The 12,500-nt window shown below is 45.9% G+C and overlaps 1 protein-coding gene across 2 annotated transcripts in view; it reads right to left on the minus strand.

The window, feature by feature from the left end:
* Positions 1 to 12,500, minus strand: part of Kcng3 (potassium voltage-gated channel modifier subfamily G member 3) — a 45,632-nt gene that overhangs the window by 25,724 nt on the left and 7,408 nt on the right. The window lies entirely within an intron of this gene.

Genomic DNA, 12,500 nt, shown 5'->3' on the forward strand with positions numbered 1-12,500 from the left:
GCCAGCCTGGTCTACAAAGTGAGTTCCAGGACAGCCAGGGGTACACAGAGAAACCCTGTCTCGAAAGAAAAAAAAAAAAAAGCAAAGCAATTAAGGAGCTGGAGAGATGGCCCAGCAGTTTACAGCATGTGTTACTCTTGCGTAAGACCCAGGATCTACCCTCAGTACCGTGTGGTGGCTCACAACCATCCTAACTCCTGTTTCTGGGACTCAGACATCCTCTTCTAAACAATGTGGGCACCAGGTGTGCACTTAACACACACACATCCATGCAGGGAAAACATTCATACATATAAAATAAAGAAATAGATAGATGAATCTTCTAAAAGGTAAAAAGAAAACAATTAGAAGTTAAGTACACGTGGCAGGCACAAGTATTAGGCTTGAGGCTAGCCTGAGCTACACAGCCATAGACAGGCCATCCAGGGCTACATTACAAGACCGTCTCAAACAAACAAACAAACAAACATTTTAGAAAATAAGTAAGCAGTAAGGCCGGAGGTCAGTGAGGAAGACGCTTGTTCTATAAGCAGCAAAACCGGAATGTGATCCTCAGCTTTGAGGACAAAGTCAAGCTCTGGTGGATTAAAGGGTCCCTGCAGCTCAAGGGTCAGCCATCCTAGCCTGTCAGTGAGCCCTAGGTCCCTGTGACAGGCTTGGCTCCAAAGAACAGGATGGTTTCAGCTTCTTTCCCCAGAGCAAAGCAAGGTGGACAGTTCCTGAGGGAAGATGTCCAAGGCTGACCTCTAACCTGCACACATGTAAACATATGTGTGTGCATGCACATATGAAAATGACTAGGCAAGTCTCAAACAGAGACTGGAAGAAAGGATTTACAGGACATCTGACACAGTATGAACATCCAAAATATATGAGAAACTCCTAAGACTTAGTAATAAGTATAAATAGACTCATTTTGCAATAGCTTATAGGGGCTGGAGAGACATCTCAGTGGTTAAGTACACTGGTTGCTCTTCCAGAGAACCCAGGTTCAATTCCCAGCAACCACATGGTAGCTCACAACCTCCACTTCCAAGAAAATGGATGCCCTCTTCTGGTCTCTTCAAGCACTGCACACATATAGTGTAGAGACATACATATAGCCAAAATAACCATACACACAAAATAGAAATAAATATGTATTTTTAAAAAGCAGGGTAGTTATTTGGACAAGCACTCCACATAGTGAGATATATAAAATGCCGATATGCACATTGAAAAAAACCATGTTTTGGTTTGTTGTTGTTGTTTTGTTTGTTTGTTTGAGACAGGATCTCTCTGTGTAGCCTTGGCTGTCCTGAAACTCATTCTGTAGACCAGGCTGTCCTCTAACTTGGCACTCTTCCGAGTGCTAGGATTAAAGGTGTGTGCCACCACTGCCTGGCTATGATCAGTACTCTTATTATCAAGAACACTAAAGTTACTTTAGTGTGGTGGTTACCGTATGAAATGCTAGCACTCAGGACGCTGAGGTGGGAGAATTTAAGGAAAGCCCAGATTATACAATGTGTTGCAGGCAAACCTGGGATACATAGTATGACTGGGGAAAAATGGAAGGAAGGAAGGAAGGAAGGAAGGAAGGAAGGAAGGAAGGAAGGAAGGAAGGAAGGAAGGAAGGGGAGGGAGGCAGGAAAGGTGAATAACAGAGGGAGGGAAGGAAGGAAGGAAGGGAGGAGGGAGGAAGGGAGGGAGGGGAAAAAGGAGCTAGCCAAATGTAATAGTGCACACTTTTAGTCCTAGTACTAAGGAGGCCAAGGCAAGGTGGATCTCTGAGTTTGAGGCCAGCCTGGTCTACAGAGGGTCTACAGCCAGGGCTACACAGAGAAACCCTGTCTCAAAAAAATAAATAAATAAATAAATAAAAATAAAAAAATAATAAAAATGAAAAAGGGAAAGAGAAATAAAAAGCACAGAGAACCCCCTACTCCACTAGGGCCACTGCTCGCATGGTGCGTGTGTGAAGAAATCAAACATCAAATATGTCATAGGAATCAACAGATGAACGAGGTGCTGCTTGTGCGATGCAGTCTGTAATCTCAGCACTTAGGGTGGAGGCAGGGGGCTGCGCACCTTGAAGCAGGGAAGGTGCATTTGCAGGCCAGCAGAAAACAATGCCTGTTTCAGTTTTTTGAGGCAAGATTTCACATAGCCCAGGCTGCAGTTCTATTCTCTAAACTACAAATCCCCCACCTGCCTCCTCTGAGTGCTGGGATCACCAGTGTAAAGGTGGGGAGATCTGCCCTCAGACGACAGGGCCATCTGTATGAGCCTTGAGTCCTATCTGGGTTCTCCCCACCATAGCCACTGTGCCTCCTCTGGAGGAACCTCCAGCCAGACATTTGTCTGATGTCAACAAACTGCATACTCCAAAACATCCCGATAAATTTTATTTGAAAAGGTCTTTTATGTGCACCAAATCAGCAACATGAATCTGGTAACTGGAACCAGCTAGGACGCCGAGCAGGGGGACTGTATTCCCTGTTGGTGAAGGCATAAATCAGGGCACCAACACCAGCCGCCGCCGAGAGAGATGCGCATACCTTCCCATCTACAAATCAGTCCTAGGCAGATAAATTAAAGCCATTTTCCTATCTGCACACTGAGTCATGAACAAAACCGTTCACTGCAGTACCTGAGTAATGGAAGCTTTTACGGACAGAAGTACGGATACATCTCTGCCTCCTATAGTTAAAGCAAAAAGGGTTGCAGCTATGGAAATCAGGAGCAGCACAACAGGGAGAGCAGGCGGCAGGCTTGGCTCTGATGCCATTCCTACTGCTGTAGAGACACCACTACAGTCCGAGCATTGGAGATCCCCCAGACGCCAATGTTAAAGGTATGGGCGGCCACTTGGTACCATCACTGAGGGGTAGTGGGAATTTACAAGGTGGGGAGGTCTTTCGGTCACCGAGGACATAACCTGGAAGTGGAAAACAGGCCTCTAGACTCTTCCTCTTCCTTTTTTTTGTTTTCTGGCTTTGAGGTGAGCAGTTTCCACCATATGCTTCTAGTGTGACTTACCATCTTACCACAGACACAGAGGAAGCGCCGGGGCCAACCAGGCACAAACTAAAAACCTCTGAGGCCTTACAAAGTCTCTGTGCTAAGCTGATTGCCTCATATAGGTATCGCAGTAATTAAAAAAGCTAACAGGCACAAACACACATGTATGTGAGTACATGCTATTATTATTGTTATTTTAGTCTCACTATATATAGCTCAGGTTTGCCTCAATCATCTCTCTCTCTCTCTCTCTCTCTCTCTCNCACACACACACACACACACACACACACACAGAGAGAGAGAGAGAGAGAGAGAGAGAGAGAATTTACTCATCTGTATGTAAGGGATAAGCATATGATACCGGGACTCCTGTGAGGAGCTCAGAAGGCCACTTGTGGGAGTTAGTTCTCTCCTTCCACCATCTGGGTTCCAGGATCCAGGGATGAAACTTAGCAGCAAGCGCCTCTGCCCACTGAGCCTCCTCCTCAGCCCTTAAATGTATTTTGAATACACGGAAATAAGAACACTGAAGTAAGCCGGGCGTGGTAGCGCACCCCTTTAATCCCAGCACTTGGGAGGCAGAGGCAGGCGAATTTCTGAGTTCGAGGCCAGCCTGGTCTACAAAGTGAGTTCCAGGACAGTCAGGGCTATATAGAGAAACCCTGTCTTGAAAAACCAAAAAGAAAAGAAAAAAAAAGAAAAAACCAAAAAATAAATAAATAAATAAATAAAAATAAAATAAATAAATAAAAAGAACACTGAAGTAAGAAGCCATTGCTGTGGGTAAGGGAAGGTTTCCAGTAGCAAAGAGGCTGCCATTGAAGTAACTTAATGGGTGCATGGGTGCTCGATGTTCTATAAGCCTTACCTTTGTTTGAGCTGGGGGGATCTTGCTTTGTATCCCTGGCTGTCCTGAAACTCACTATGTAGATCAGGCTAGCTTTGAACTTGAGGCAATTTCCCTGCCTCCGCCTCCGAAGTGCTAGGACACATTCCCACCGCCGCAGCAGCTCTCTCATCTGTCTGTTTCTACCCGCTCCAGACTTTTATGCATAATTTCCTCCTCCTCGGACTTTTTTTTTGGGGGGGGGTTGGTTTTTTTCGAGACAGGGTTTCTGGAACTCACTCTGTAAACCAGGCTGGCCTCGAACTCAGAAATCCTCCTGCCTCTGCCTCTCGAGTGCTGGGATTAAAGGCGTGCGCCACCAAGCCCGGCTTTCCTCCTTCTTTTTAAAAGCTTGTTCCCCCAACACCCTGCTCCCCACCCCCACTCCACTCCTTTGGAGAAAGAATCTCGAGTAGTACAAGCTGCCCCCCAAAACTGGTGTGGCTATACAGTCAAGGGTGACCTTGAGCTCCCGACCCTCTGGTCTCCACCTCCAGAGCGCTGGCATCACAGACCTGCACTGACATACCCTCTGTAAAGCACATTTCTTTTATCTCACATGCCCCTTTGTTCTGCTTAAGTTTTAGTACCTGTAATCCAAAGAAAACACATTTTGACTGGCATAAGAAATTCTACATTAAAAAAAGAATGCCTGAATTTTGTTTTATCTTCAAGTCTGTCATATTTCAGGGAAATTCCTCAGAAGATTTACTATGATGACTTGCTAACAACATTTAAATAAGTTATACAGGTTAGTTGAGAAACTGGAACAATTTGTTAAAAAAAAAAAAACCATTGTATACTGTTCTTTTAACTAATAACATTTAATTGTTATCTTTCTAGGGCCTGAAGAAAATCTTTTTCATTGAACTTAGTTCTTTTGTGACATATATGCAATAACTATCAATTAGGTTCACTTTGGTCTTTAATTTGGCTTTTGTAGTATGAGTCAAAATTCCCTATGTGTCATTTCTACACCCAAAGACAGAGTGTACTGTGCAGTAAGAATGGGAACTCCAGCTAGCACACTCTGGAGCCAGGGGCTGGTGTCCCCAACCCTCCCCCACCACATCACCAATGCCACCACCTTCCCTGTGGTCTTCCCAGAGCTGAAGACAGTCATTACCTCAGCATACTTTGGGGTAGCGGGAAGCTAAGGTGATGCATGTGGCTGCTGGGCAAGTGAGGGAGTCCTATCACATTCTCTTTACTCGCCAAGGTCTTCACGTGACATAACAAAAATAGAACTGTCTGCTCGACTCCAGCGTGTCACATACGATGCCACCACAAGCGGGCCCTTGGCGATCATCTGTGGCCACATACCGTACACTAAGGAACAAAGAATGGGATTTCCATGAAAGGCAAAAGTCTCCTGGCTTCTCAATGGTATCAAGGGCTTCCTTGTTCCTTGCCACAGTGTCTCTACCTATAACGTCACAGTTACTTAATGCCCGTGGTGAACAGCATGTAACTTGATGCTGGCCACCCTCATCTCTGAATACTAGTGACATTGTAACTACTGACCTATAACAACACAGTCCCTAAACTATCCCACAGTCTTGTTGGCCTCTATGGACCTAAGGCACAGAGCTCTAGAGGTCACAAAGCTGGTTACCCTGGAGAGAACTTAGAAAAACTATGTATCCCTCCAGCAGTTTTATCCTGATAGGACTGTATATGTCTCTGTACACAGATGGAGGACAGAGGATGTTCCTATCACTTTATCCCCTTAAGACATCGTCTTCACTAGACCTAAAACTTGCCTTCTGTACTGGCTAGTTTTGTGTCAACTTGACACAGCTGGAGTTATCACAGAGAAAGGAGCTTCAGCTGGGGAAATGCCTCCATGAGATCCAGCTGTAAGGCATTTTCTCAATTAGAGATCAAGGGGGAGGGCCCCTTGTGGGTGGGACCATCTCTGGGCTGGTAGTCCTGGGTTCTATAAGAGAGCAGGCTGAGCAAGCCAGGGGAAGCAAGCTAGTAAAGAACATCCCTCCATGGCCTGTGCATCAGCTCTTGCTTTCTGACCTGCTTGAGTTCCAGTCCTGACTTACTTTGGTGATGAACAGCAGTATGGAAGTGTAAGCTAAATAAACCTTTTCCTCCCCAACTTGCTTCTTTGTCATGGTGTTTGTGCAGGAATAGAAACCCTGACTAAGACACCTTCCTTGTTTAGTTCTGTTTTTTTTTGTTTGTTTGTTTGTTTGTTTTTTAAAGCTAGGCTGGATAGTCATCCAGCCAGAGTCTCCTGTCCCCCCACACTGGAGGCCCTGGTGTTCAGTCACGCCTGGTTTTACCTGGAGATCTGAACACAGGCTCTCCTGCTTACCCAGCAAATGCCCTTACAGGCCAAGCCTGGGCTGTGGCTCAGCCTGCATTTACAAGGCAGGGTCTTTCATCCCCAGCGCTGAAGAAACCAGGCACTGGTGAGATGAAGTCAGGAGAGTCAGAAGTGCAAGGAAAGCACAGGGTACTCATCAAGTTCAAGACCAGTGAGACATGAAACCTAACCTCAAAAGAAAACAAATTAAAATGCCTGTTTACCAGTGGGCAGATGAAAGTGACCATCAGAGCTCTCACCACTGAGCTTGTCACCACATGACAAGCACATGAGATGACAGGCATGTGAGTTAGCCTGACTGATGACTCCACGACGTAGCCAGAGTGTGTGGTACCATAGCCCGCGTCTCCATCAGTCTGGGGGAAGGCAGCCTGGTCTCCACTAGGAGCCCTAGGACCTAGGAAGACCCTGCCTCGAAACAAAAAGAGTCCATAAAGTTATCGCACACGAGGCAGACCATGCCCTGCAAACGCAATTAGTATTTGTACTTTAGGACATGTTCTCAAGGCCGAGAGTCAGGCCAGGCCTCCCACAGGCCAGGCAAATGCTCTCACCGAGCCTCTGCCTCGGCCTCACGAGAATTTTTTTAAAGCAAACAATGAACTCTAATGCTATCCTCTGCCAAATCAATTTTAGTCTTCAACTTTGGTGAAGTCAAAGGCTTGCCAGTCTTCTGGCTTGCAGAGGATGTGTTGCCGATCACAGGGTCATTCATTCTTTGTGGGAAACGCTGCATGCAAAACCACTTAGCCCAGAGCATACAATGCCTGTAGCGGTAAACACTGAGTTCTTCTACTTGGCGGGGTCAGTGTGAAGTGGACACAGTGTCTCAACACTCAGCACTGGGGAGCAGCAGAGGCAGGAGGATCACGATGACTTCAACCCCAGCCTGGTCTACATTCCAGGTTCCAGGCACCAGACGCTGGGGAAGAGGTTTCCGTGGGTAAGGTACTTACTACACAAAAATGAGGAGCTGAGTTTGGCTCTCCAATACCCACAGAAAAAGTCAGGCACCGAGGCTATACATGCTGTGAGGCAGAGGTAAGAGAAGCCCTGGGGTTGGCTGGCTAGCCAGTCTAGCCAATTGGTAAGTTCCAGGATTAGTGAGAAACTCTACCTCAAAATTAATTAATTAGTTAATTAATTAACTAACAATGTGGAGTTACCAATCTCTAATTTCCAAACACATACACACACATAAACACACACACACACACACACACACACACACTCTCTCTCTCATACATACACACACATCACATTTTGAGAAAAGGTCTCACTCCATATGACCCTGGCTGGCCTGGAACTCACAGAGATCCTCCTGCCTCTGCCTCCTAAGTATTGGGATTAAAGGTGAGAGTCACCATATCCAGCATGAATAACTTGGTTTTTCCTTTTACACATATATTATATTATGTGTACGAGTTGTTCCTCCTGCACATGTGCGTGTGTACCATGTGCACACCTGGTTCCTGCAGAGGTCAGAAAAGAGCGGCAGAACTCCTGGAATTGAGTTACAGATGTTGCGAGACTCCATATGAGTGCCGGGAATCGAACCTGGGTCCTCTGCAAGAGCAACAAAGGATCTTAACTGCTAGGCCGTCTCTCTGGTTCCATAAATAAATATTTTTACCTTGGGAAGGGTGAACAGAGTGCTTATGAGGAAAAGCGATTGAAAAAGAGCAACAGCACGGATTTCCCACTGCTTTGAGAGAACAGGCTTGGGTGTCCACACAAAAACGGAGGTATTGCTTGGCTGGTTTCAAGACATTTTTGTTTCATGAAGGTTTTATCTATCAATACTTATATTAGATATAAGGTAGGAAGTTTTGAATTATTTGTAGTACATGATCTGAGAACGTAGTTTAAGTTGGTCCAGTGCTTGCCTAACATGCATATGCATGAGTTCCCGAGTTTGCTGCCTTCATTGCATCAACCAGCCCGGTGGTCCTTCCCTATAAACCCAGAGCTGAAGAGGCAGAGGCAAGATCTCCGAGTTACACCATAAAATCCTGCCTCATAGACAACAATAGGGCTCACTGCCAAGACCTGAGATTCCCTGCTTGTTTACCAAAAAACGGATTATGCGCACCTGAATGATCACTTGCACCTGAGTGATCACGTGAACCTGAGTGATCACGCGCTGCCCGCCTGACGCATAGCGTCATGCAGCACGATATTGAGTCACTGGCCTATCAACACCCACCCTGTCTGCATGCACGGCTCGCGTATAGAATGTGCTGAATGCTGATTGGATGATGAAGAGTAATGAGAGACGAGTGCAGAGGGTGGAAGGGGATAAATTGGACGATTCCCCCAGAACTGAGAGCAGCAGAGCAGCAGCTGAAGAGAGAGCTAAGGAGGAGCAGAGAAGCTGAGAAGCAGAGGGGAGAAGCTGAACTGCTGTAGAGAGCTGGGGTGAGCTGTAGAGAGAATAAAGGAAGCTGCAGCGGGAAGCTGTGGAAGCTGCTCAAACCCTGCCTTGGCATATGTGTCATCTTTGCCCCACTTCCACTGGCCAGAGGCTGGGGTTCCACGACAGCGTTCACCACCACGCCCGGCTCCATTTCCTATTTCTTAAACATGCTTAATATTCATACAAAATCATAAACACTTTTTATTTATTTGTCTCTGTTTGTGTATTCCAGTGTATGTGTATGTACCTGTGTGTGTGTGTGTGTGTGTGTGTGTGTGTACCACAGCACGCATGTAGGAATCAGCTCTCTCCTTCCACTATGTGGATTCCAGGGATCAATATCAGACATTCAGCTCTTAGCAGCACATGCTTTTTTCCCTTTAAGGCAGTGGTTTTCAATCTCTGGGTCATTTTCACAGGGGTCTGCATACAAAACATTTTTACATTACAAGTCATAAAAGTAGCACAATTACAATTACAAACTAGCAATGAAAATAATTTTATGGTTGGGAGTTACTACAACATGAGGACCTGTATTAAAAAGTTGCAGCATAGCCAGGCAGTGGTGGCACACGCCTTTAATCCCAGCACTTAGGAGGCAGAGGTGGGCAGATTTCTGAGTTTGAGGCCAGCCTGGTCTACAGAGTGAGTCCCAGGACAGCCAGGGCTACACAGAGAAACCCTGTCTCAAAAAACAAAAACAAAAACAAAAAAGTCACAGCATTAGGAAGGCCGAGAACCGCCGCTCTAAGCCATGTCAATGGCCCCAAAAATCATAATCTTCTAATATGTTGCTAAGGTGCCCGGTTCTGATTTAACAGGACCTGGCTTGTGGATCCAGGTTGGGTCATCCATGCCCTCCCGACTCAGCACAGAGTCAGAGGGATTTACCAGTGCAGAGTACATGACAGCTGAACTACGGGTGCAGGCTCTAACAGCAACAGAGTCCATTTCTAACTGCACCTACTGCACTCACCTACTGCACCCTGAGATCGCACAACCAACACCCACGCAGGGAACCTCCAAGGTCTCAGAGGTGGAATCCAGGCATGCATATCTAGACAGAGGAATGTTATAAGTGAGGGTGTGAATGGATATGATCAAAACAGTTTATATACATGTATGAAATTCTAAATTCTTATGTTTACATTTTAAAAAATTGAGAGGGAATGTGTGTGTATATGTGAGAGAAAGGGAGGTGGCTATAAATGAGCTGACCATGGTGGCCTAGGCAAAAGCCTGAAGCAGGTGGACCATAAGCGTGTGGCCTACCTGGGCTACAAAGAAACCTCCAGGCCAGCCTAGGCAACTAAGAAAGACCTTGTCTAAAAATAAACACCAAAACACTGATATGAACCTGAGCCTAGCAGCAAACTCCTTTAATCCCAGCACTCGAGAGGCAGACACAAGGAAACCTCTGTGAGTTCAAGTCCAGCCTGAACATAGGGAGTTCCTGATCAGCCAGGGCCACATAGTGAGACCCTGTCTCCAAAAATATAAAATAATGGGGCTGGTGAGAGATGGCTCAGTGGTTAAGAGCGCCAACTGCTCTTCCAAAAGTCCTGCGTTCAAATCCCAGCAACCACATGGTGGCTCACAACCATCCATAACAAGATCTGACGCCCTCTTCTGGAGTGTCTGAGGACAGCTACAGTGTACTTACATATAGTAAATATATATAATAAAATAGACTGATACCCACTCAGTGGTGGGACTCTGCATGCACACAGTCCTAGGAAATCCCCAACTCTGTTATTAAATAAATAAATATTAAATGTGAGTTAGATCAGGTGTGATGGCACACACCTTTAATCCCGGCATTCTGGAGGCTAAGGCAGGTAGATCTCTGCGTTTGAGGCCAGCCTAGGCTATATAGTAAGAGCCTACCTATATAGTAAGAGCCTGCCTTGAAAGAAAAAAGAGAGGCTGGACTCGTGGCATAAAGGTAGCGCATCCGACTCCAGATCAGGAGGTTGCATGTTCAAGTCTCTCCCCAGAAAGTTCAGATTCACCTTCCTCATTTGTTTAGCCAGGCGTGGTGGCGCACGCCTTTAATCCCAGCACTCAGGAGGCAGAAGCAGGCGGATTTCTGAGTTCGAGACTTCCAGGACAACCAGGGCTACACAGAGAAACCCTGTCTCGAAAAACCTTAAAAAAAAGAAGAAGAAGAAGAAGAAGAAGAAGAAGAAGAAGAAGAAGAAGAAGAAGAAGAAGAAGAAGAAGAAGAAGAAGAAGAAAGAAAAAAGAGAGGGCTGGAGAGATGGCTCAGCGGTTAAGAGCACTGACTGCTCTTCCAGAGGTCCTGAGTGCAATTCCCAGCAACCACATGGTGGCTCACAACCATCTGTAATGGGATCTGATGATGCACTCTTCTGGTGTGTTTGAAAACAGCGACGGTGTGCTCATATAAATAAAAAGAAATAATATTAAAAAAGAAAGAAAGAAAAAAGAATAAATAAATGTGAACTAGGTAAATCTTAAATTAATGAGGTAGTTGTTAGTTTATGAAAATGTAATTTCCCCTCCCAAGCACAGATAGTAGTTAAAAAAAGTTCCCAGTCATAGTCCCCAACTATGACTGGAGAGTGAGCTCAGCTAGTAAGAAAGCAAAACAAGTGGTGGGTCAGGACAGCATCTAACGTCAGACTCGATAGAAATAACTCACTCATTAATCTTCTCAGACAGCCAGAAAGGTAGTGCAATTGCTTTGTTAATTTCATTTTTTTTAAGATTTATTTATTTATTATATGTAAGTACACTGTAGCTATCTTCAGTCACTCCAGAAGAGGGAGTCAGATCTTGTTTCGGATGGTTGTGAGCCACCATGTGGTTGCTGGGATTTGAACTCCGGACCTTCAGAAGAGCAATCGGGTGCTCTTACCCGCTGAGCCATCTCACCAGCCCGCTTTGCTAATTTCTACAAAGAGGGAAACTTGGGCCTCAGAACCCCTGAGCCTGAGGCCTCTCCACTGGACACAGAGGAATAAAGCTGGCGGGACAAGCCTGCTATCCCATGAGGCTGCATGATCACAAGTTCAAGTTCTGAGTAGGCTACGGAGTGAGTTCAAGACCAGCTGAAGCAACCTCATAAAACTCTGTGTCGGAATAAAATGTCTAAAAACTATGGCATGGGCAAGGACCGGGCCTCCTGAACCACCTAAATGTGTGAGCCCAGATCTGAGGGAGGCATTTATCTCAGAAGGTCAGGGCCCTCTCTACCCAGCCAGGCGTGGAGGTACAAACTGTCTCTTTTGGGGTTGGCCTCAGACTTGAACACCTGGTCCTCTTGCCTCTGTCTTCCCAGTGCTGGCACTACAGGCATGCACCACCATGCTCTGCCAAAGGCCACATTATGGCTGCTCCACTCTGTCAGACACTGTGTCAAAGAACCACTGCTTTTCAATAAAACCTAACACAGATTCCGAAATCTGAATGGCACACCACATTCAGTCACAGGTTCACCGGTTTTCCTTTGGTTCGGTTTTAAAACCATTTGGGGTTTTCATTTGAAAAACTTACAAGTTTATACACCACCAGACCTAGTTCTTTTTCTTTGGCTATTTAAAAATCCAACCGGTGAGCTGGTGTGTGGTGAGGCACGCAGACAATTCTGGCACATTTTATACTCCTGTAAACTCCTAACCAAACCATACGATTAAAATAGGATGGATTGGCCGGTCGTGGTGGTGATGCCTTTAATCCCAGCACTCGGGAGGCAGAGGCAGAGGCAGAGGCAGGCGGATTTCTGAGTTCAAGGCCAGCCTGGTCTACAGAGTGAGTTCCAGGACAGCAAGGGCTACACAGAGAAACTCTGTCTTGAAAAAACAAAAAACAAAAAAGTATGGATTGTCACT

Source organism: Mus pahari, chromosome 18, assembly GCF_900095145.1.
Source record: "Mus pahari chromosome 18, PAHARI_EIJ_v1.1, whole genome shotgun sequence".
In the NCBI taxonomy this organism is placed as follows: Eukaryota; Metazoa; Chordata; class Mammalia; order Rodentia; family Muridae; genus Mus; species Mus pahari.